Raw genomic sequence first — 23,531 nt, 5'->3', positions numbered from 1 at the left:
TCCCTCTTGAGTAAACATTCGATTCTTTTATATATGAAAAATTAAACACAGGTGTTCTTGTTTTTAAAAAGTCACCAGTCTCCCTTCCTAGACTAGGTTCCAATTCATGCCTCAAACTGCAAAGGGAGAGATATGGGCAACCAGAGACTCCATGTCCCTTCAAGTTGGATAACCACTGAGCAACATTAGAAACTGTGGCTATTTTTATAATGGCAGAGGCAAAAGGATATAACCTAGGGGTAGAAACAATGCAAAACCCTGTTCCGGGAAAAGCAAATGGCTCAGGTATTCTTGGTGTAAGGTTATCAGTTCAAATCCAGCATATGCTGATGGCAGATAGACACCATTGCCCTTAGATGAATCCCCAATAACTATTTGATTATTTCAGCCTACTTCCTAGCAGCTGGGGGCCCATGTGAATTGAAACCAGCAAAGTTGGTCTAATTGGCATCCTTATGCTCAGTTTTAGTATACATGCCAGAGCTTGAATGGACATGGAAAGACGCTAACTCTTCATCTCATTATGATCTAGAACTCATGAGACCTGGATTCTATTCCTGGTTCTGCTGTTGAGTGACCTTAAGAAAGACACTTCATAGATTCCAAAGCCAGAATGGACCAGTATAATTATCTAGTCTGACCTCCTGCATAATACAGATCATAGAACTTCCTCAAAACATTCCTGTTTTAACTAAAGTAAATTTTTTTTAGAAAAAACATCCAATCTTGATTTTAAAATTGCCAGTAATCCACTACCACCCCGCTAAATTGTTCCAATGATTAATTACCCTCACTGTTAAAAATGTACACCTTATTTCTAGTCTGAATTTGTCTAGCTTCTACTTCCAGCCATTGGACCTTGTTACACCTTCCTATTCTAGACGGAAAAGCCCATTATTAAATATTTGTTCCCAATGTAGCACTTATAAACTAAGATCAATTCGCTCCTTAACCTTCTCTTTTTTAAGTTAAATAGATTGAGCTCCTTGAGTCCATCACTCTAAAGGCATGCTTTCCAGTCTCTTAATCATTCTCATCACTCTTCTCACAACTCTACCAATTTATCAATATCCTTGTAGAACTGTCGGCACCAGAACTGGACACAGTATTCCAGCAGTGGTCGCACCATTGCCAAATTCAGAGATGATATAACTTTCCTACTCTTACCTCCCTGTGCCTTAGTTTCCTCCATCTGAAAAATGGGAATAATGATACTGACCTCTTTTGTAAAGCACTTTGAGATCTAGTGATAAAAATGCTATATAAGAGCGCAGCATTATCTCAGAGGAGTTCTTCCTTGTTCAGGGCTGTGAGCATTGTGGGGAAACCTGCACTTCTTCTGCTTCTATCTGTCTTCTGAATAAAAAGACAATTTCCATTTCCATTTTGGACACTGCATTAAAAAATTTTCCTTCTCCATTCCATAGCCCATAAACACACTCTACATATTTGCTACTAGATGTTTAAGTACATAGCTACCAAATGGAAACATGAAAGCATTACAAATCCCCTCTAAGCCTGGTAATGTATAGGAGTTGTAATGCACTCCCATGTTCCTGCTCATGAATATAGTGACAGAGACAGAGCGGCTGTGAATAGAGAAAGAGCTTCAGGCAATGAGCCCAATTCTTGGATCCTCTCTGGATGTTTTATGCCATTCCAGTGTCATAAAGGAAGTGGAAAGCCAGTGCAGCCAGCTACCTGATGATTCTGCTTGTATAAATAGAATCCCCAGGTGTCAGTGAAGAGGCTCTAGGTCCTCTCTAGACCACGCATCTCTAGGTCCCAACATATTGGGCATTTCTGGAGGAAAGCGCATGGCCAGGACATACCTACTCCCAGTTCGAATAGTTCTTTGGGGCCATGGGCAGCCAGGTCTAACTTAAAGCATCCTCAGGGACCAGCCAGACTCAGGATTGGGAAGAATGCAAAGTTGGCTAACGGTCACTTCTCCTGCTCTTCCAACACACACCTCAGCTGTGCCAAGTATATCTTTAGCCTTTATATGTTAATGCTAATTGCTTTATTTGTATGTGTAGCAATAGTTTCCCTCTATAAAGGCATAATTATGGCCCATAAAGAGGGCCCCACCAAATTCATGACCATGAAAAACGCATCATGGACCGTGAAATCTGGTCTCCTCCTCCTCCTCCATGAAAGCTGGTCTTTTGTGTGCTTTTACTCTATACTATATAGATTTCAAAGGGTAGACCAGCATTTCTCAAATTGAGGGGCCTGACCCAAAAGGGAGATGCACAGAGGTCACAAGGCTATTTTAGGGAGGTTACAGTATTGCCACTCTTACTTTTGCGCTATCTTCAGATCTGGGCAGCTGGAGAGTGCCGGCTGTTAGCCAGGCACCCAGCTCTCAAGGCAGCGCCCTGACAGCAGTAATGCAGAAGTAAGATTGGCAATACCATACCATGCCATCCTTACTTCTGCACTGCTGCCTTCAGAGCTGGGTGGCCAGATAATGGTGGCTACTGACTGAGGGCCCAGCTCTGCAGGCAGCAGCGCAGAAGTATGGGTGGCAATACCATACCATGCCATCCTTTCTTCTGTGCTGCTGCTGGTGGCAGCTCTGCTTTCAGAGATGGGCTCCCAGCCAGCATCCACCCCTCTCCAGCTGCCCAGCTCTGAAGGAAGCGCTGCTGTCACCAGCAGCGCAGAAGTAAGGGTAGCAGTACTGCAACCCACCTTACAATAACTTTGCAACCTCCCCACAATTCCTTCATGGGTCAGGACCCTTAAAATTACTACACCATGAAATTTCAGATTTTAATAGCTGAAATAATGAAATTTACTATTTTTAAAATCTTATGACCAAGAAATTGACCAAAATGGACCATGAATTTGGGAAGGTCCTACCCTAAAACTGAGCAATGTTGGGGAGGTAGCAGTAGATGCACTACCTCAGAGGAAGTGCCTGGAAACGTTATACCTTTTAAAGACATAGAACCTGCTGGGGCTGGGGAGACATCCTAGCCAAAGGAACCCACTTCAGTTCTGTAAAGGTGTAGCCAGCACTATCCTCAGTGCAGCTATTCTGGTGCACAGGGCAGATGAGATAAGGCTCCACCCATTTCATGCCCCTGCTGTATGCCCCACCACTACCTGCAGTCACCTGCTTTGGTGGGCCTGGGAACAAAGCGCTTCTTCTGCCCTTTTATTTTCCACATTTAAATGGGAAAATTTCCGCCCCCGTCCATGTTATTTTTCACACAGATTGATATAAACCTCTACATGTTTTCATCTGCATCATTTCTTTAAAACCCTAACTCACAAAATTCACAACTGCATTTCAGCTACGGCTAAGTCAGGGACCCAGGAGAAAGGCTGACCTGCCTTTCTCACAGCCCACAGTCAAATGTTTCCTTTCAAAACAGCCCAATGAAGAAGTGAGCATTTCTCCAGAAGGAAGGCCATGAAAAAATGTGGACAATCCAAACCCTCAGCTCAGGCTACTGAAATTAACTCATGTCTGTGGATTTCTTCCATGCACGCTATTGAGAACATGCATTTACACTTTATGTTTTCAGCTCTTTGTTCTTTCAAAGTCTTTTTAGATGTGAATCAGTGAAGATAAAAACATCCCACTCTACCTACCATTGTTCTTATTTATGTACAAGCCTCAAAAAATACTCACAGAACAGCAAAGGTTCTTAATTATATGAAACTGAGTGCCCTGATTCAATCAAAAGGTTGCATTCAGAAGTACTTTTCCTAAAATGGGTAAAAAATGTATATCGAAAACCATAAGAATTATTATGCCATGCTGACTCCTTGGCTTTCAACAAATCAATATAAAAGGCATTTTATAAAGCATAACATTTGCTTTAGCTATCTGCAAGACAATTTTTATATCTCTTTTACCTCTTCCATGTCAAAGAATGACAGAATTTAGTAGCATTTTGTGGGTGTTTTTTTGTCTGACTGTTCTCATATGTTTCACTAAATGGAATCCTTTCCTCACTCATTAATTATTGGTGCTGGGCAAATACTGCAAAGAAAACTGAGACATGATCTTGTGGATTGTTAAATGAGTTCACTTCAATTGTGTTTGTGTCTCTATTGTGGCACCTTAGAGACTAACAAATTTATTAGAGCATAAGCTTTCGTGAGCTACAGCTCACTTCATCTACAGCTGTAGCTCACGAAAGCTTATGCTCTAATAATTTTCTTAGTCTCTAAGGTGCCACAAGTACTCCTTTTCTTTTTGCGAATACAGACTAACACGGCTGCTACTCTGAAACCTGTCTCTATTGTGTTTGTTTTCTCTGCTTACTTTAGTGAACCTTTCCTGGTGTCTTCCCCCTCCCCCGAAAAAATGCAGAAACAATGAATGTTATGTGAATATTGGAAACTATTCACAGAAAACCAGTTTGTGTGATACTGGTACTGGAAACCCAGTTCAAATAGTTATGTAAATGCAGTCATGGAATGGATACATGCATGTTAATTATAAAGTCAATCAAAACAGTTCACATAGTTGAATAACAAATACTCACAAAGAACTCCTGATGAGCAAGTTACAGATGAAGAATTATTTGAATAAATTAATTGGGACCAGGTTTTACCATCCTTACATGCACAGGGCAATAGCTTACTCCGTAGACAGTCGGACACACTTCAATATGAGTAAGCATGAAAGAATCTGACTCTTGCTGAATGATTTTGAATAATGAATGAATTTCTTGATGAATGATTTTGAATAATGAATACATTTTAAAAACACTGCAATCTTTTCATGGAAAATTCACCAGCAGAAGAAGAGGCAAAACTTGTCAAATGCCTTATTTTCAATTGATTAATTATTCAGCCATCTATAATTATTATTGCATATTTGAAACCATCACCACCCTGCAACCCAGCCGCTTCAGCCAGATGAGTTTTTGAATAATTCTCCTACCCATAAAATGTGTTATGTCATTCTAAGGTTAGGACTCTGGAAGTTATGAAATGAGAAGTATATGCAATGAAAATGAACAGAAATGTTTTGCAAAAAGGGAACATGAAACACGGTGCATTAGACCCCACCAGAGGGGTGTAAATTCTAGTGCCTGCTAGCATATCATGTACTAAGGGTACATCTACACAGCGCACAGCAGTAAGCCTCCCCGCCCAGTTGGACAGCCTTGGGCTTGTGGAGCTCAGGCTAGTGCTCTAAAAATAGGTCTATACAAAGTGCTTTGAAGTTGCAGCTGGGACGGGAGCTCAGGCTCTGAAGCCTAAAGAGAGGGGGGGTGGAACTACATTAAAATGCACTAGGAAACTTTTAGTGCTCACCAGCAGAGCCCACATGTTGCTATACTATGTAGACAAACCCTTGGACTGGTCAACAGTGGTTAATAATACGTAGTTAGGATCCTCATTCAGCTGGAGCAGGGATCGTCAACCTTTGGCACATGGCCCATCAGGGAAATCTGCTGGCGGGCCGGGACGGTTTGTTTACCTGCAGCATCCGCAGGTTCAGCTGATCGCAGCTCCCACAGGCTGTGATTCTCTACTCCAGGCCAATGGGGGCTGTGGAAAGCAGCATGGGCTGAGGGATGTGCTGGCTGCCACATCCTGCAGCCCCCTTTGGCCTGGAGCGGCAAACCGCGGCCAGTGGGAGCTGCGATAGGCCAAACCTGTGGACGCTGCAGGTAAACAAACCATCCCAGCCCACCAGCGGATTTCCCTGATGGGCTGCGTGCCAAAGGTTGCCAATCCCTGAGCTAGAGAAACCACTCTCCCTTCACTCATAGACAATTACGATTTTTGTACCACGGTGGAAAAGCAAAGGAAGCATGTTTTTGAGGGTTTCTCCAGTGCCGATGTTCTCTCAGATTTGCTGTATATAAAATTATTCAAATAATCATGTTCCAGCATCAAATACTCACAAGTTAGGAAATGGCGGACTTAAAGTTGCCTGTGCAATGTTAATCTGCCCCCTTATGCGTATGCATTATGCTATAGTCTTTAATTACATGATCACGTACTATTTTTCCAACAGGACCCCTATGTCATTCAGTGCACAGAATGAACTTGCTCTGAGGGTGAATCGTTCTTTGTAGGTTCCCTGCCTCATTTGTTGCAGAAGTTGGAAGGTGTATAGTGAATGAGGCATGGGATTGCAAGGAGAGAAATGAAGGTCTCCTGGGTAAGGCAATTGCCATGGAGAACTGGCTTCTAGGAGCTAGAAGAAGCTCAAGCATGCTCAGTGACAAAATCTTTGGAGATTTTAGCTGTTAAGATCATCAAGTCTTTATTCTGATTCTGTGATTTTTCAAAGGCTTGGGTGGATTGCCCAAACGTGGGTGGATTTTCACAGCAATAGAAGAAAGCATATCCCTAGCACAAAGGCCACGCTCCTGACAAATTTCAAATTGCTGCTACAAAGCCTGGGGATGCTAGATCTGCTCAAAGAACAGGTTAACAGATTTTTTAATATTAAGAAAACAACCTAAATTTTCCTGGAAATGGCTGAGCGGTTTTGGCTGAAATTTTCCAAAACAATTCAGCCTGAGGCAGCTAGCTGAATGCTTCACAAACTTTAATGTATTTATCCTCACAGCCCACCTTTGAGGTGGGCAAATATTATTATCCTTACATTACACATAAGGAACTGATGTACAGAGTGGCTAAGTGGCTTGCCCAAGGTCACACAAGAAGTCTGTGGCAGAGCAGGAAATTGAACCTTTGCCTCCCAAGTAGGACTGATCAGAAATTTGATGACAAAAAAGAGAGTTTTCTTGTAAAATGCCAGTTTGTCAAACCTGACTCTTCTCACAAAAGTGAGTCAGGTTTGCTGAACTTTCACCAAATCTCAGGCAGGGTTCCAGCTGTCAGGCAGCCCTGCCATGTGTTCGGTCCCAGTGCTTTTAGGGAAACAAAACCAAATTTCAAAAGCCAAAATTTCTCAAGAACCAGAAATCACAAGTTTCAGCCAGCTCTACTCCCATGTCTTAGCCCAAACCATTGGACCATCCTTCCTCTCCTGGCTGCCCAGGCACCTCTGTATCATTGTCCACACCCCTCCTTGGCAGACAGTTTTTAATCCAGGGGCTACCTATCATTTCAAAATTTCAAGCAGTTGCCATTTGCTTTGTAATTTAACTTCCTCCTCCCCCAGTCACCATCTATTGTCAGTCAATTCCTTGTCTAACCAGTTTTTAAGTTGGACTGAATGGCAGTAGCATTTAGAATGCACATTGTTCCTTGCTAGATTAGCTCTAGTTGAAGGTACCTGCCATTAATTTTGAAACTCTTTCTTGACCATGGGAAGTGTAGATGCCAGTTTTCACAGTCAGGGGAGATTATCTGCACCTTTTCTAATTTCATAGACTCATAGAAAGGTAGGACTAGAAGGGCCCTCATGAGGTCATCTAGTCCAGTCCCCTACTCAAGGCAGGACTAAGTAATAACTAGATCATTTCTGACATGTGTTTGTCTAACCAGTTCTTAAAAACCTCCAATGACAGAGATTCCGCAACCTCCCTAGGTAATTTGTTTCAGTGCTTATCTAACCTGTCAGTTAGGAAGTTTTTCTAAATGTCCAACCTAAGCCTCCCTTGCTGCAATTTAAGCCCTTTGCTTCTTATCCTAGCCTCAGAGGTTAAGTAGAATAATTTTTCACCCTCCTCATTGTAACTACCTTTAAGTACTTGAAAACTGTTATCATGTCCCCTCTCAATCTTCTCTCCAAACCAAACCCAATTTTTTTTCAATCTTTCCTCATACGTCATGTTTTCTAGACCTTTCATCATTTTTGTTGCTCTCCTCTGGACTTTCTCCAATTTGTCCACATCATTCCTGAAATGTGGTGCCAAGAATTGGACACAATACTACAGCGGAGGCCTTATCGGCGCTGAGTAGAGTGGAAGAATTACTTTGGGTATCTTGCTTACAACCCTCCTGCTAACACATCCCAGAATGATGTTCTCTTTTTCTGCAACAATGTTACTCTGTTCACTCATATTTACCTTGTGATCCACTTTAACCCCCAGATTTCTTTCCACAGTACTCCTTCCTAGGCAGTCATTTCCCATTTTGTATGTGTGCAGCTGATTATTCCTTCCTAAGTGGAGTACTTTGCATTGGTCATTATTGAATTTTATCCTATTTACTTCAGATCATTTCTCCAGTTTGTCCAGATCATTTTGAATGTTAATCCTATCCTACAAAGTGATTGCAACCCCTCCCAGTTTGATACCATCTTCAAACATTATAAGTGTATTCTCTATGCCATTATCTAAATCATTGATGAAGACATTGAACAGAACGGGAACCAGAACTGATCCCTGCTGGACCCCCACTCAATATGCCCTTTCAGCTTGATTTTGAACCAAGGACAACTCCTCTCTGGGAATGGTTTTCCAACAAATTATGCACTCACCTTATAGTAGCTCCACCTAGCCTATATTTTCCTATGTTTGTTTATGATAAGGTCATGCAGACATATAAAAAACCCTACTTAAAGTCAAGATATATCACATCTACCATTTCCCCCCCTATTCACAAGGCTTGTTAACCTGTCAAAGAAAACTATTAGGTTGGTTGACATGATTTGTTCTTGACAAATCCATGTTGACTGTTACTTATCATCTTTTTATCTTCTAGGTTTTGCAAACTGATTGCTTGATTATTTGCTCCACTATGTCTCTGAGTACTGAAGAGAAGATGACTGGTCTATAATTCCCCAGGTTCTTCTTATTTCCTTGTAAATAGATTGGCACTATATTTGCCCTCTCCCAGTCCTCTGGAATCTCTCCTGTCTTCCATGAGCTTTCAAAGATAATTGCTAATGGCTGAGATATCTCCTCAGTCAGCTCCTTGAGTATTCACGGATGTATTTCATCAGGCCCTGCTGACTTGAAGACATCTAACTTGTCTAAGTAATTTTTAACTTATTCTTTTCCTATTTCAGCCTCAGATCCAACCTCATTTTCACTGACGTTCACTATGTTAGACTATATTATTTGTTTCTTATTCAAGTAAAAATGAATTATTTATTTTTAGAAAGCTTCATGTCTTGCCTCTTCATTAAGGTATCTTTGCTTTTTTAAAATTAGGAAAGCCAATTGCCAAATGCCTTCATATAGTCTCTCCTTTTTTTAAGTCCCCCATGTCTGTAATCCTTACAGAATGTGAAAGCAGACACTTATTCTCTTATGGTATTTTTGGTTTATTCCCCTCCCCAGAATATGTACAAACTGGCAGTAGCAATACAAGCTCCCCAACCATTCCACATCTCAGCCTTGACTTAATAAACCAATGTAGTCGGCTGTGCCTCTCTAGCATCCTCGTGAGGAAAAGGGTGAGCATTGCTTTTGTCTCAGAGGCCAGAGCACTGCCCCCTGGCTGTGCTGTTCAAGGCGTCAGACCCCTTGCAGAGAAAATTAAGGTAGTTCAAACAAGTCAGTATGTTTCCATAGCAAACCAAAAGCAGAGTCCTAGGGCTTCAGGAAACCAAAGAAAAAAGTACCAGCCCTTTCTGGCTCTCAAGCCATTTCCCTGGCCAGCAACCCCTGCTTCCAGGTGGCCAGGAAACTTCCAGTTCTGTTCCTTCCGAGTATCACCCCATACCAAGCAAGGACAGGAGCATCAGGTTTGTATAATTTTTGGTGGTGCCCAGAACGGGTCCCAGTCCAGCCCACCTCCCTCCCCTCCCCACACACACCTGCCTAAGGTTCTGGGAGGGAGTTTGGGTGTGGGGTGTGGGCTCTAGGCTGGGGCAGGGGGTTGGGGTGCAGGAGAGGGGAGGGGTGCTGCGCTTACTTCAGGCGGCTCCCAAAAGTGACCCGCACATCCCTCTGGCAGTGGCTTCTGGGGGGGGCCAGGGGGTTTCCGCACACTGCTGCCCGCAGGCACCGCCCCTGAAGCTCCCATTGGCCACAGTCCCCAGCCAATGGGAGCTGCGGAGTTGGCACTCAGGCCGGTGGCAGTGCGCAGCAACACCCACACACACACGCGGGCCATAGGGCCGTTCCAGCCACTTCTGGTTGGTGGGCCAATACCAGAGAGCCCAGGCCCTCCCTCGGGGCAGAAGTATGTGGATAAACTGCTCGATAACGAACTTCTCAGCTATGTCAGTTGCAGAATGCCACTCAGGTTGAAACCACCTCCATCACCCCAGCAGGTATCCTTAAGTTCCTGAGCCACAACCCGGGGTCAGGTCCATGATGTGAATGTCTTCCCCCAGAATTGCCATTGAAGGGTCACAGGGGTAGTATCCAAGGGATCGAATATGGTCACCTTTATTCACCTATAGTCTCATGTCTCATCATCTGGCAGCCTTCAGTAGATTGCCTGGGCTGTCCCCATCAGATATGAGGCCAAAAGAGTGGCCCACTGGGCAGGGGACAACCTGGCCACTGAGGCAATCCATTCAAAAGTCATCAAGAAGGCTTCCCAGTCATCCTTGGGCCCCCATCTTCATGAGCCACATGGGCACAGCCAGGGTCATCGCTCCTCCTGAAATGGATCCAGCAGGGTTGGGCAGCAGGGCTGGAAGCTGCTGGAAGCACTGCCACTGCTATTCTTGCTGTTGGGCCCCAGGCTTCCAGATCAGCTGCTCCTGCTGGGCTCCTAATTGCTGCACCAGCTGTTGTTGCTATTGGAGCTGGGCTACCTGATGCTGCTGCTGGCTCTCTGCCCACCACTTCATCAGCTTGTCTATCTCCATTCTGGCAGTTTGAGCCAGTGGCAGGTTGATAGCACAGCAAAACCCCTTTTCTCAGGGGTGGGGGCACTGCCCACATTCTCCAGCAAGTGTAGCGGTCCATGGTCATCCCTCCCCATCAGTCTCAGAGGGAGGCCACGGCCCCTCACTATGTGTACCTACAAGCGCAATGCTCAACAGGGGAATTAGAAGTCTAAGGGCACTGGCCCTCTGTGCAGAGCAGAGCAGTAAGCAGCCTAAGGGCTCAGGGAGTAGGCCTGCTGGTCTCAGGTGAGTAGCCCACCAGTCCCAAAAGGTGAAGTAGCAGGGGGGCAGGGGGACCCCGGCCCACCCTACTTCTTCGGGTCCAAGCCCAGGACCCTGACAATGGTGGAGAGTTCCACCACTGGGTCAGTGGGGATCCCACCGAAATACGCTAACCTAGACTCTGGCAACCAAACCAGACTATTTCCTAGTGTCCCTGCGGTACTTCCTACTACCCCTTCTGAGTGTACCTCCATCTCCTGGGGTTCTTTGTCTCCCTGGGGTACACGGCCAACAGCAGTCCCAGTTGTTCCTCCGGGTACTGGTAAGTTGGCAGTCCCAGCACTGCCTCTGGGTCCTTGACCGGTAGAGCTCAGTCTCTGGCACAGAGCTCAGCAGCAGTCAAAAGATGTCTGCTTCTTTGCCTGACTCTCACACAACTGAGCTATAGGGCCCGCCTTTTAAAATTCCTGTCCCGCCCCGTTCTTCTGGTGTGGGGGTCTTGGCTTGCCTGGCTCTACTCACCGGCGAAGGAAAGTGGTTCCTCTCCATCAATCTGAGAGGGAGGCCATGCCCCCTCATTACAGGACCATTATGATCATCTAGCTGACTTCCTGAATAATGTAGGCAAAAGAAACTCACCAATAATTTCTGCATCAAGCCTTAACTTCTCTTTGAGCTACAGAATATATTTTAATAAGTTTTCACTAAACACATCAAGCAACAAAGAATCTACCAGTTCGCTAGGTAAGTTGTTCCAATGATTAATTATCCTCACTGTTAAAACATTTGCTCCTTATTTCTACTTCAAATTTGTCTGTCTTCAGTTTCCAACCACTGAATCTTGTTATGCCTTTTTCTGATTGAGCAGTGGTTCCCAAACTTGGTTCGTGGCTTGTTCAGGGTAAGCCCCTGGAGGGCCGTGAGACGCTTTGTTTACCTGAAGTCCGCAGGTACAGCCACTCACAGCTCCCAGTGGCCGCAGTTCACCATTCCCAGCCAATGGGAGTTGCAGCAAGCAGCTCCCATTGGCCAGGAACAGCGAACCACAGCCACTGGTAGCTGCAAGCAGCCATACCTGCGGACACTCAGGTAAACAAAGCATCTCATGGCCTGCCAGGGGCTTACCCTGAACAAGCCACGAACCAAGTTTGGGAACCACTGCTCTATCAGAAAAAGGCATAACAAGATTCAGTGGTTGGAAACTGAAGACAGACAAATTTGAAGTAGAAATAAGGAGCAAATGTTTTACTCTGTGCTAGAGTAAAGATCCATCTACTATTAGAAATCTCTACTCCGTGTAGGTACTTGTAGACTGTGATCAAGTCATCTTTTAGCCTGCTCTTGGATAAACTAAATAGATCACATTTTTTTAGTCTCTCACTATAAAGCATGTTTTCCAGATCTTGAATTCTTGAAGACTAAGAAGTCCTAAGTCCCACTGATTTCAATGAGAGTTAGGCCCCGAAAAACCTTTGAGGATCTGAGTCTGAGTTGGGATGACAAGTGAATGCTTTCAGTGGAACTTGTGCTTTTAAGTCACTGAGGTGCTTTGAAAGTACATACCATGAAATGAAAGAAAGCTGCATTGTATTAGCGTGGGCAGAGGCTTAGATGTCAGGAGCTTGTGAGCCCTAGCCCTGGGTCTGCCAATAACTTGCTCTGTGCATTTGAGTAAATATCACAGGGATCAGCAACCTTTGGCAGGCAGCCCATCAGGGAAATCTGCTGACAGACCAGGATGGTTTGTTTACGTGCAGCGTCCGCAGGTTCGGCCAATCACAGCTCCCACTGGCTGTGGTTCACCATTCCAGGCCAATGGGGGCTGTGGGAAGTGGCGTGGGCCAAGGGATGTGCTGGCTGCTGCTTCCCGCAGCCCCCGTTGGTCTGGAGCAGTGAACCGCAGCCAGCGGGAGCTGCGATCGGCTGAACCTGCAGATGCTGCAGGTAAACAAATTGTCCCATCCCACCAGCGAATTTCCCTGATGGCCAGCGTGCCAAAGATTGCTGATCCCTGGAATATCACTTATCTCTCTCTTGCCCCATTTATATAATAGGGGCAATAATAATAGCCTATCTAGGCAGTTTTGGATGGGTTCCTTGCACCCAGTTCCTCAGTACCCTACACTTTGTGTAAATCCTTTGCACCAGTGCACAGTGAGCATGAAATTATAGTGTTTTGAATGGGCAACACTTTGCACTGATGTAAAGGACCACTGAAGGTTCAGGGCAAAGAGGAATCAGGTCCATTTCTGTTGGTCAAACACTCTGGATATGAAAGAAAGTACTCAGTATTATTATTCTTGTATCTCTTTCAGATTCCATCACAATCAGGAACCACCTTTTCAAATTCCCTAGTACAATACTCTCTAGATGCCTCTAGTGAGGCATCCTGGCTTAAAATGAAACAACAGTTTCATTCATTTGACAGGAGTAGTGTAGGTTTGTCAATGTTCAATCACTATCTCTGGATGGCACAACTCTGGGATATTAATAAATTGTTTCTGATCTAGGGCCATCCAGCATGGGTTACTTTGGAGGCACTTTGCCTTAGTGCAACAATTATAGTAATTAACAGGTTAAGGGATATATTATATGTAAGACTTCTAGAAGTGCTTTCACAAGTTTTTCATTCCTTATTTGAGATGCAGGGCACAACTATTTAAGGATTAGCTCTCCCCTCTCTCAACGCATGCCTCTTTGATGATGCCACATCATGTTATCTTCCCATGGGGAATGGGAATGGAGATGAGATATGCTAGGGGAGTTATTAGAATTAGGCCCTTTTTTTACCTTTAAGGCAATTATAAGCCAAGACAAGAGTATCTAATGTGCAGCATTTTCAGCATTTGTAACTTAGTCATTTTTATCTTGGCAACCCATGAAAACATCCAGATATGTCCCAGTTTTAAAAAAGTGTCAGGTATTATAAACCTCGAGTGAGATTTAGCTCATATTAATTTTTTACACTTTCAAAATGGAAAATGTTTTCTGAGAAATTAATCAATGTTTTGACTCAGGAGCTGTGAATTACCATTGTTGTCTTGTGGGGGGATAGAAATAAAGGCAGAATTTTGTGGTGACCAAATATAGTGTGATACAGTCCATTTATTTACATATTTTAATTTAATGTCCACATGGCTGTGATAGCTGAACAAGGAAAACAAACAAAGTCATCATCCTGTTTGCAATAACCATTTTCAAAGAATATAGGTAGATCTGCCAGAGTATTAGGTTTAATGAAAGAATCTGTAAACAAATATCCCTTACTCCGTACCCTGGAAAGCTGTGTCAGATCACCAGGGCCAGTAAGTTCCACAGAGGATACCCTTCCACTAGCTCCAGATAATGTAACTCCAGTATCCATCACCCAGCATGTCTTAACTACTGCAGTAGGACACATAAAAGAAGGCAGTCTCAGAGGTCTTATTCAATCCAGGCAAAGTTGGTTGAAAATTTACTATCAAAGTGGGGGGAGAAAGGGGGCAGTGGAAAAAGGCTTTTTAAGTGAATGGAAATTTTTGAGGAAAAAAAATCTGTCAAAAATTAGGAGTTCATCAAAACAATGTAAACTAAAAACTTTCAGTTTTAAATAAAAATAATCCAGTTTCAATGGCTGTTTCAATTTCAACAGAATTCTTCATGGGAAAAATATCCTTTTCCAACAAATTCTCCATCTTGGGCTTTTAGGGTCATAATTAACACCTTGAATTGCACCCTGAAGCAAGTCAGAATCCAGTGCAGAACACAGAGCAATGCTTTAATGTTCGTCTAGTGGCCACCCCAAATAGGAAGGGAACTGCTGTCCTCTGCATTAGCAGACATTTCCAAATCCCTTTAAAGCAGAACTGTTGTAGTAATCTTGTCTGGAAGTGACAAAGACATGAATAACTGTGACAAGCTCCTAATCAAATGGGAGATGCTCCAGTCCTCTGTTGAAACAGATTTTAAAAGGTACTAGGAACCACCACCAATGTCTGGAAATTGACATGCAGTGACAAATTGAGCATGGCCCTTTGACTGAAGACAATTTCAACAGAGGGTGGGCAAATGCTCCCAAACAGTTGGTTCAAGCAAAGTCACTACCCATCTGTCCTGATCCTCCTCCATACCAACCAGCATCATTTCCAGTTTTTCTGGGTTAAGTGTCACTAGTTCATTCTCATCCACATCCATACTCAGCCAGGGACTGGGAAACTGCAGAAATTGAGTTTGACAAGTGGAGATGTAGAGCAAAGTAGCTTCTACATAATGGTGGTAGTGAAGCCCATAGTATTTCTCGGTCTCCTCTAGTGGCCTGCCATATGTATTGAAGACAAGTGTGACACAATGGAACCCTGTAGGGCTCCACAAGTGTGAGGCCAGAGAGAGGGATTTTAGGCTCTCTTCAGGAAGAAGTAGGCCCAGCTAAAGGCCATCCCACTCACTCCGGCCTGACTAATTTGGTATGCAGTGCCATAAAATCTGATGCCACTCCCATCTACGTCTCATACTGCATCTGTTGGATAGTGCAGTCACTCAGTCTTTCCAATGTCTGGGCAACAGCAATGTTTAAACGAGGGCGAGCTAATGGAAGCTCAGTGCTTATTAAGACAGAGAAAATATTGGTGGGCTGAGGGATGCAGCTGGAGATAATGATTCCCATCTACTGAAGAAGTAGTGTCTGCCTTTTCTTACTACGGCTGTGCCTACACTATTAACCTTACTGCTACAGCTGTGCCACTATAAGGTCTCCTGTGTAGCCACTCTCTCCTGCCAGCATAATTAAACCACCCCCAAGAAGCGGCATTAGCTATGTCAGCGAGGGAGCCTCTCCTGCCCACATAGCACTGTCCACACCAGCACTTTTGCTGGAGAACCTTATGTAAGTCAGGGGGTTGTTTTTTTCACACCCCTGACTGACAAAAGTTTTGCTGACAAAAGTGCTAAAGTAGGTCCTCAAGGAATCAATTCTGAAGCACTTAGAGGAGAGGAAAGTGATCAGGAACAGTCAGCATGGGTTCACCAAGGGCAAGTCATGCCTGACTAACCTAATTGCCTTCTATGATGAAATAGCAGTCTCTATGGATGAGGGGAAAGCAGTGGACATGTTATTCCTTGACTTTAGCAAAGCTTTTGATATGGTCTCCCACAGTATTCTTGCCACCAAGTTAAAGAAATATAGGCTGGATGAATGGATTATAAGGTGGATAGAAAGCTGGCTAGATCGTCAGGCTCAATGGGTAGTGATCAATGGCTCCATGTCTAGTTGGTAGCCGGTATCAAGCGGAGCGCCCCTGGGGTTGGTCCTGGGGTCATTTTGTTCAATATCTTCATTAATGATCTGGAGGATGACATGGATTGCACCCTCAGCAAGTTTGCAGATGACACTAAACTGGGAGGAGTGGTAGATACACTGGAGGGTAGGAATAGGATACAGAGGGACCTAGACAAATTAGAGGATTGGGTCAAAAGAAATCTGATGAGGTTCACTAAGGACAAGTGCAGAGTCCTGCAGTTAGAATGGAAGAATCCCATGCACCATTACAGATTAGGGACCAAGTGGCTAGGCAGCAGTTCTGCAAAAAAGGACTTAGGGGTTACAGTGGACGAGAAGCTGGATATGAGTCAACAGTGTGCCCTTGTTGCCAAGAAGGCTAATGGCATTTTGGGCTGTATAAGTAGGAGCATTGCCAGCAGATCAAGGGATGTGATCATTCCCCTCTATTTGGCATTGGTGAGGCCTCATCTGGAGTACTGTGTCCAGTTTTGGGACCCACACTACAAGAAGGATGTGGAAAAATTGGCAAGAGTCCAGCGGAGGGCAACAAAAATGATTAGGGGACTGGAACACATGACTTATGAGGAGAGGCTGAGGGGACTGGGATTGTTTAGTCTGCAGAAGAGAAGAATGAGGGGGGATTTGATAGCTGCTTTCAACTACCTGAAAGCGGGTTCCAAAGAGGATGAATCTAGACTGTTCTCAGTGGTAGCAGATGACAGAACAAGGAGTAATGGTCTCAAGTTGCAGTGGGAGAGGTTTAGGTTGGATATTAGGAAAAACTTTTTCACTAGGAGGGTGATGAAGCACTGGAATGGGTTACCTAGGTAGATGGTGGAATCTCCTTCCTTAGAGGTTTTTAAGGTCAGGCTTGACAAAGCCCTGGCTGGGATGATTTATTTGGGGATTGGTCCTGCTTTGAGCAGGGGGTTGGACTAGATGACCTCCTGATGTCCCTTCCAACACTTATATTCTATGATTCTATGATTCATATCAGTAGATTACATGGGGTAGATTTCAGGGCTTATCTAGTTTTTATAGAGTTTCAGGCCAGATGGAAGTATTAAAAACATCTTGTCTGACTTCTTGCATAACACAGGCCATAGAATTTCATCCAGTAATTCTTACAGTGGAGGGAATTAGTCCTCCCTAGTACACAACAGACTTTAACAAACTCAGAGAACTAATAAATAAGGTCACGTGGGAAGAAAATCTAAGGAGACAAGGAATTTAGGAGAGCTAGCAGTTTCTCAAAGAGACAATATTTAAGGCACAATAACAAACTATCCCAATGCAAAGCAGTCACTGTGCACCAGTGGGTCACAGCCGAGAATACCAGACTCAAGACAAACTGTTGATAAATGGGGCAGACATACCTCAAACTGGTGGTTATTCTTCCATAAGATATATCAAGCCAGTATCAAAAGTAAACTTGTGTCTCACCACACTGGTTAACAAGAAGGCAGAAATGCAATATCCTTAGGCAGTGGTTCCCAAACTTGGGATGCCTCTTGTTCAGGGAAAGCCCCTGGCGGGCCGGGCCGGTTTGTTTACCTGTTGTGGCCAGTATGTCCCTCAGCCTGCACCGCTTCCCGCAGCCCCCGTTGGCCGGGCACAGCGAACCGTGGCCAGTGGGAGCCACAATCGGCTGAACTTGTGGATGCAGCAGGTAAACAAACCGGCTGGGCCCGCCAGGGGCTTTCCTTGAACAAGTGGCGTCCCAAGTTTGGGAAACAGTGTCCTTAGGTATCCCAGCCCTTGTTTCACCACCCAGACACTTGACTTAGTGATGAGTGGTTCTTAAAACCAGTTTCATCAAACAAAGGGTTCTTCTAATCCCAAGAGATCACCCCATAGCCAGGTCAATATATAACTCAGATCTTACCCAATAATCATGCTGTTATCAAGCCTTTAGTATCTAATATCTAAAGGTTTATTTATAAGAGAAAAGAAAGAGGAGAGAGTTAAAAATGGTCAAGGAACACAAATACATACATGCATTGTTCTTGGATCAGGTTTGTAGCAGTGATGGAATAAACTGCTGGCTTCCAGTCTCTGGTAACTTCCAAAAGATTGGAAGGTCCTCAGTCCATTGATTGAAATGCTCCTATTAGTGTAAGGCCATAGTACAGAGATCCGAGCAGGAAAGAGATGAAATGGAGATGCTTCCAGGGCCTTTTATACTTTCTCCCATGTAGAGGGAAAGCTCTCATGGCTTGTCTACACTACAGGTCCGATTGACGGGCAGCGATTGATCCAGGGGGGTCGATTTATCATGTCTAGTATAGACGTGATAAATAGACCGCCAATTGCTCTCTCGTCGACGCCAATACTCTACCTCAATGAGAAGTGCAAGGAGAATCTATGGGAGAGCGTCTCCCATTGACACACTGCAGTGAAGACACCGTGGTAAGTAGATTTAAGTACATCGACTTCAGCTACATTATTCACATAGCAGAAGTTGCATAACTTAGATCAGTCTCCCCCCCGCCCCCCACCCTGTAGTGTAGACCAGTCCTTAGTCTTAGACTTTGTCTATACTAGCACTTTTGTCAGCAAAACTTTTATCGGTCAGAAACACATCCCGACTAACATAAATTTCATTGACAAAGGTGCTGGTGTGGACAGTGCAATGTCAGCAGGAGAGGCTTTCCCCTGCTGACATAGCTATCACCGCTCATTGGGGATGGTTTAATTATGCCGGCAGGAGAGCTCTCTCCTGCCAGCAAAGAGCAGCTACACAGGAGACCTACACTGTAAGGTCCATAGTGTAGACATAGCCTTTGTTTGTGGAAAATTACAGGCACAAGATGGAGTCCAGAGTCACATGAGCAACTCATAGCCCTTGCATGCTTTGGTGAGTCATAGCAGGAGCTATTACCTTTATTCTGGCTAAAACAGCCTCAGGAAGGCCCATCAGGTGGGAATAAGCTTCTTGTATGGCCCGTTGTGTTAATGGACCATCAACGTGAATGGTCCATTCACAATGTGATGGCTAGACAGGATGTAAACTATGTGGTGGATGTTACCACAGGAGCAAACACATTGGAAATACAGGTACATAGTCAATATTCATCATTTTAGATACAAAAATGTTATATGCATATAAACAGGATAATCATACTTAGCAATCATAACTTTTCCATTGACACCTTGCATGACATACTTCGTACAAGATTTGTTGCAACTATATTTAGCTGTGATACTTTGAGTGTATGTCTACACTGCAATGTAAGCCTGGGGTTAGTGGGACTTGAGCATCTGCATTGCATTTTAACCCTAGGTTAAGAATTTCTGATCTGTGCTCAAACCTAGGGCTCTGGCATCCACCCTGCAGTGCACAGACCTGAGTCAAAGTAATCATATCCCAGAGTCCCTAGCGTCCTCACCTCCCAAATGTCCCCACTCTAGCCCTAGTAGGAAAACTCTACTGCCCACCCTGCATGTTTCAGTAAGTTTTGAATTGCCAACACAGCCTGCCAATCAGGGGAGTGCACAGGAATTTAAATGTGACTGCTTTTGGAGGGTAGAGGTTTTCACAGGAGAGGAGTGGAAGAAGGAAGGCTGCAACGTGTTTAGTTGCCCTGCCCAGCTACGCATGAGTCCTGAATGCCTGGGCTTCCCCAACATGGAGTTGTCCAAGTTACTGCTGGGCTGAGAGTATGTTGCTTGCGCATCGTACCTTAGTATGGGAGAGGTAGCAGGGGCCGGTGCCCTTGCAGTTGAGGAACAGTTCTCTCTGTTGAACTCTGTCCTCCTTCCTTAACTGCCGTTCCTGTTCCAGGAACAGCTTTGCAAGTGCCATCTCCCTCACTGAAACACTCTTCTGCACCTGGTCAGTGAGCCTTAGCCTCTTCGCCTGGATGTTAGCATGCCATTGTACCAGTCTTTCATCCCTCTTCTTCTGGTACTGGACCTGCTGATCTGCCCTCTCAAGAACATCGTCAATAACTTCGTCACAGAAACGCTTCCTTTTGGAACAGTCCATGAGGGTATGCTGGGCCACGGATGGAGTTCTTGAAGAGCAGCAGGCAGTATAGCTTGAGGGTCCTGTAACTGGACAAGAAACAGAGGGTTATTGTTTAAAGTAGCTTTCTGAAGAAGCACAGAATTAATAACTGTGGAATCTCAAGGACATAAAGTGAACCTACACGTACTGCGAGGGAGATGCTTCAGTCCTCACGTAGTTACAGAAGTGCGGAGGCAATGGTAAGTTTGAAATTTAAAACTTTACTCTGCTTCATAAAAATTTCATAACTAATTGCCATATGGACAGGGGAAGGGTGCAGGTTTGTATAGCACCCTGGCTGCAAAATGGAAGACATAGCACTTCTTGTGCTGAGCTATTGGCAGGGGGAGATGTTATTCCAAGCTGCTGCAACGTATGCAGCAGACTGAACAGCACCTTCGTGAGTGGAGTGGGCGAGTCAGCGATGCAGGGGGCCTGGAAAATACACTCTTCCCCATAGTGTGACTGACTATCTGGAGTTCTTGCTTCAGGAAAAGTTTGCAGCTCTCAACAGCCAGGATTGGTCAGAGTCCATGAGGGAATTAACATGATGCTGTGTTAGCTCACACGTGGCTTTCCCTATTATTGCTGTACACAAAACTCTCTGAAATCTGTAATTTTATTCCACCCCTGCATGTGTATATAGCCAGGTAGCTTAAGGCCGCTCAAATGAGCTATAGCAAAAGGAACTGACATGTCGATTAAAATGGATTGAGCCTGCCACAGACACTGAAACACAAGTAACTAACTTCATGTAAGCTAGTTAGTGGTACTGTATATGTTATTTTTAAAGCGAATATAGTGCTCATGAAAGGTGCCAGGCTGATAGCTCCGGAGACGGAGATTATCCTCTGGTTTATTCACAGAAGGACAACATGGGCAGCAGGAAGCAATCTTCCTTTAACCCCTCCCTCCCCCCCCAAATCTGGCATCCTTCAAGCCTAACCTGGAGGAATCACTTTCACGGGTGAAAGGTACATCTACACTGCAAAACAAACCCCACTACAACTAGTCTCAGAGCCCAGGTCAACTGACTCGGGCTCACAGGGCTTGTGCTACGCAGGAGCAGATTAGGATTTTGGGGGGGCCCCTGGGCCACAGCAAGTGGGGGCAGGAACACCAGGTGGGTGGAGCAGGGCGGGGCCCATTTTTCCGGGGCCTCCCAACTGGCTGGGGCTTTGGGCATGGGCCCCGATGGCCCAGTGGCTAATCCGCCACTGGTGCTACAGGACTACAAATAGCAGTGCAGATGTACTGGCTCAGGCTGGAGCCCAGGCTCCAAGACCCTCCCCACTCACCGGTTTTCAGAGTCCAAGTTCCAACCAGATGCTGAAGGTCTACACTACTATTTTGAGCCCCGTTGCACGAGCTCTAAGACTTGCTGCTCCAGGTCTTGTTTTGCAGTGTAGATGTATGCTCAGTCTCCAAATTCAGTTAATCTCTAGCACCTCTGGGCTTTTCTACACTAGGAAACCACATTGTGTGGTAATACATAACTAACACATGTTAAGAAATATGTTGTTAAACATGATTTGCATTTAAGGTGAACAAAGACTGTCGTGTTTAAAATCACATCCCCGGGTGTGGTTCAAATATGACCAGTCAGCATGATTTTAATCATGACAGTCCTTGTCTAAACTAAGCTTTCAACGTAATGTTAGATAATGCAGAGCAAAATTTTCAGAAGTACTTAAATGTCTTAGGAGCCTGAGTCCCACTGAAAGTGCTTCAGAAAATGTTACCCACGATGTCATTTGCCAGTATAGACAAGACTCATATTGCCAGTTTCTTTCTGTGGTCTAGAGATGTGAACACTAGGAAAGGGACTGAAACCACCCACTTATTTCACACAGAGCTCCGAACAGCCAGTAGATGGTAGCAACTGTCGGTCACTACCAACCTGAGCTGTATTTACACTAACAATCTAGATGCAAAAAGCTACACATCTGATTGTCAGTGTGCTGAGTCCCTCATAAAAGTAGAAATGTTTTCACTACTCTGCAATAGCTAATTACAATCAATTGCTGAAAAATTAATCAGAAACAACATTGGCCTATATACAGAGATATGTTTAATACCTGTGCTGTCCATTCAAGGAAATGTTCAGCTGAAAAAATGACATTCTGGTAAAAATGGATCTGATAGGGTGAGGTGTGTAACTCAGCATTATGTTACCCTTCTCATATGTTTGTCATTCTCAACCCTGAAGAATGACAAAATGAGCAGAGAGACTATATTGTCTGTCCATCTGATTCTGTCGCTGGTATTAGGGCAGTTTATATGATAGAACAACAAAAGGACCGTTACAAGTGTATAAAAGCTTTTTGGAATCAGAACCTAGAGTCCTGTGCTTAAGAAATGCTGTTAAATGAGGTAAAATTTATAAACAAGGCAGCCATTATAATATGAGAAATGTATGAAAGAAGAAAACGCCATACTGTGAGAAATAATCATGCAAACTACTCTTATTTGGGGAATAGTTTCTAGCCCATCATAACCACTACTGACAGAAAATTATTAGCATCAAATTACAGGATGTGCCTTATAAAAGGAATTTGTAAATGTAACCACATCATTTCTGCATAAATTAAAATATTTTAATAGAAAGTGATTGCTACAGCGTTGAAAAAATGCTAATTGAGGAAAATGTGCTCTGAACATGAACATTTACCACAGGGCAAAATACTTGCCTGCAATGGCAATTTGCATGAGGAAAAGCAAGGCGCTGAGCCTTCCGGTGTGTTTCTACTCCAAAAGTGAGCTGTAGCTCACGTAAGCTTATGCTCTAATAAATTTGTTAGTCTCTAAGGTGCCACAAGTACTCCTTTTCTTTTTGCGAATACAGACTAACACGGCTGCTACTCTGAAACCTACTCCAAAAGTGGCTTTGAAAAAATGGCATGTGGGGTTTGACATTTATTGTGTCTCTTTGATTTCCATGCAAAGTGTGCTGAGTTTACAAGTGTAAAGATGTTTTTTCCTACAGTAACTGCCAGTCCTGAAAACTCAGATTGGGATCTTTAAGTCAAGCTGTGCTCTTTCTGGCTCTTTTATCATCACTAGTAATATCTATTCTGCAGCCCATAAGTTGTTTTCAGTTACATCCATGCATCCTTATTGTCCTCAGCAACACCTGTGCAAGCCTATTACTTTCTCTGGGGTACACATATGTAAATGAGGGCATAATCTGAAGACAATAGGATTGCATAGGTGGTCTTGAAAATGGATTTTAGTCAATGATTCTGTTGATGATGCAAGTGGAGGAAGAGAATTCTAGTCAATCTTCCAGAGCTAGGTTGGTTCTGCAGAGCTGACCAGTACTTTTTTCAGAAAAGCAGCATATATGACCCTGAACA

This window comes from Dermochelys coriacea, chromosome 1, assembly GCF_009764565.3.
Source record: "Dermochelys coriacea isolate rDerCor1 chromosome 1, rDerCor1.pri.v4, whole genome shotgun sequence".
NCBI classification, from domain to species: Eukaryota; Metazoa; Chordata; order Testudines; family Dermochelyidae; genus Dermochelys; species Dermochelys coriacea.
This window is presented reverse-complemented; position numbering follows the sequence as displayed.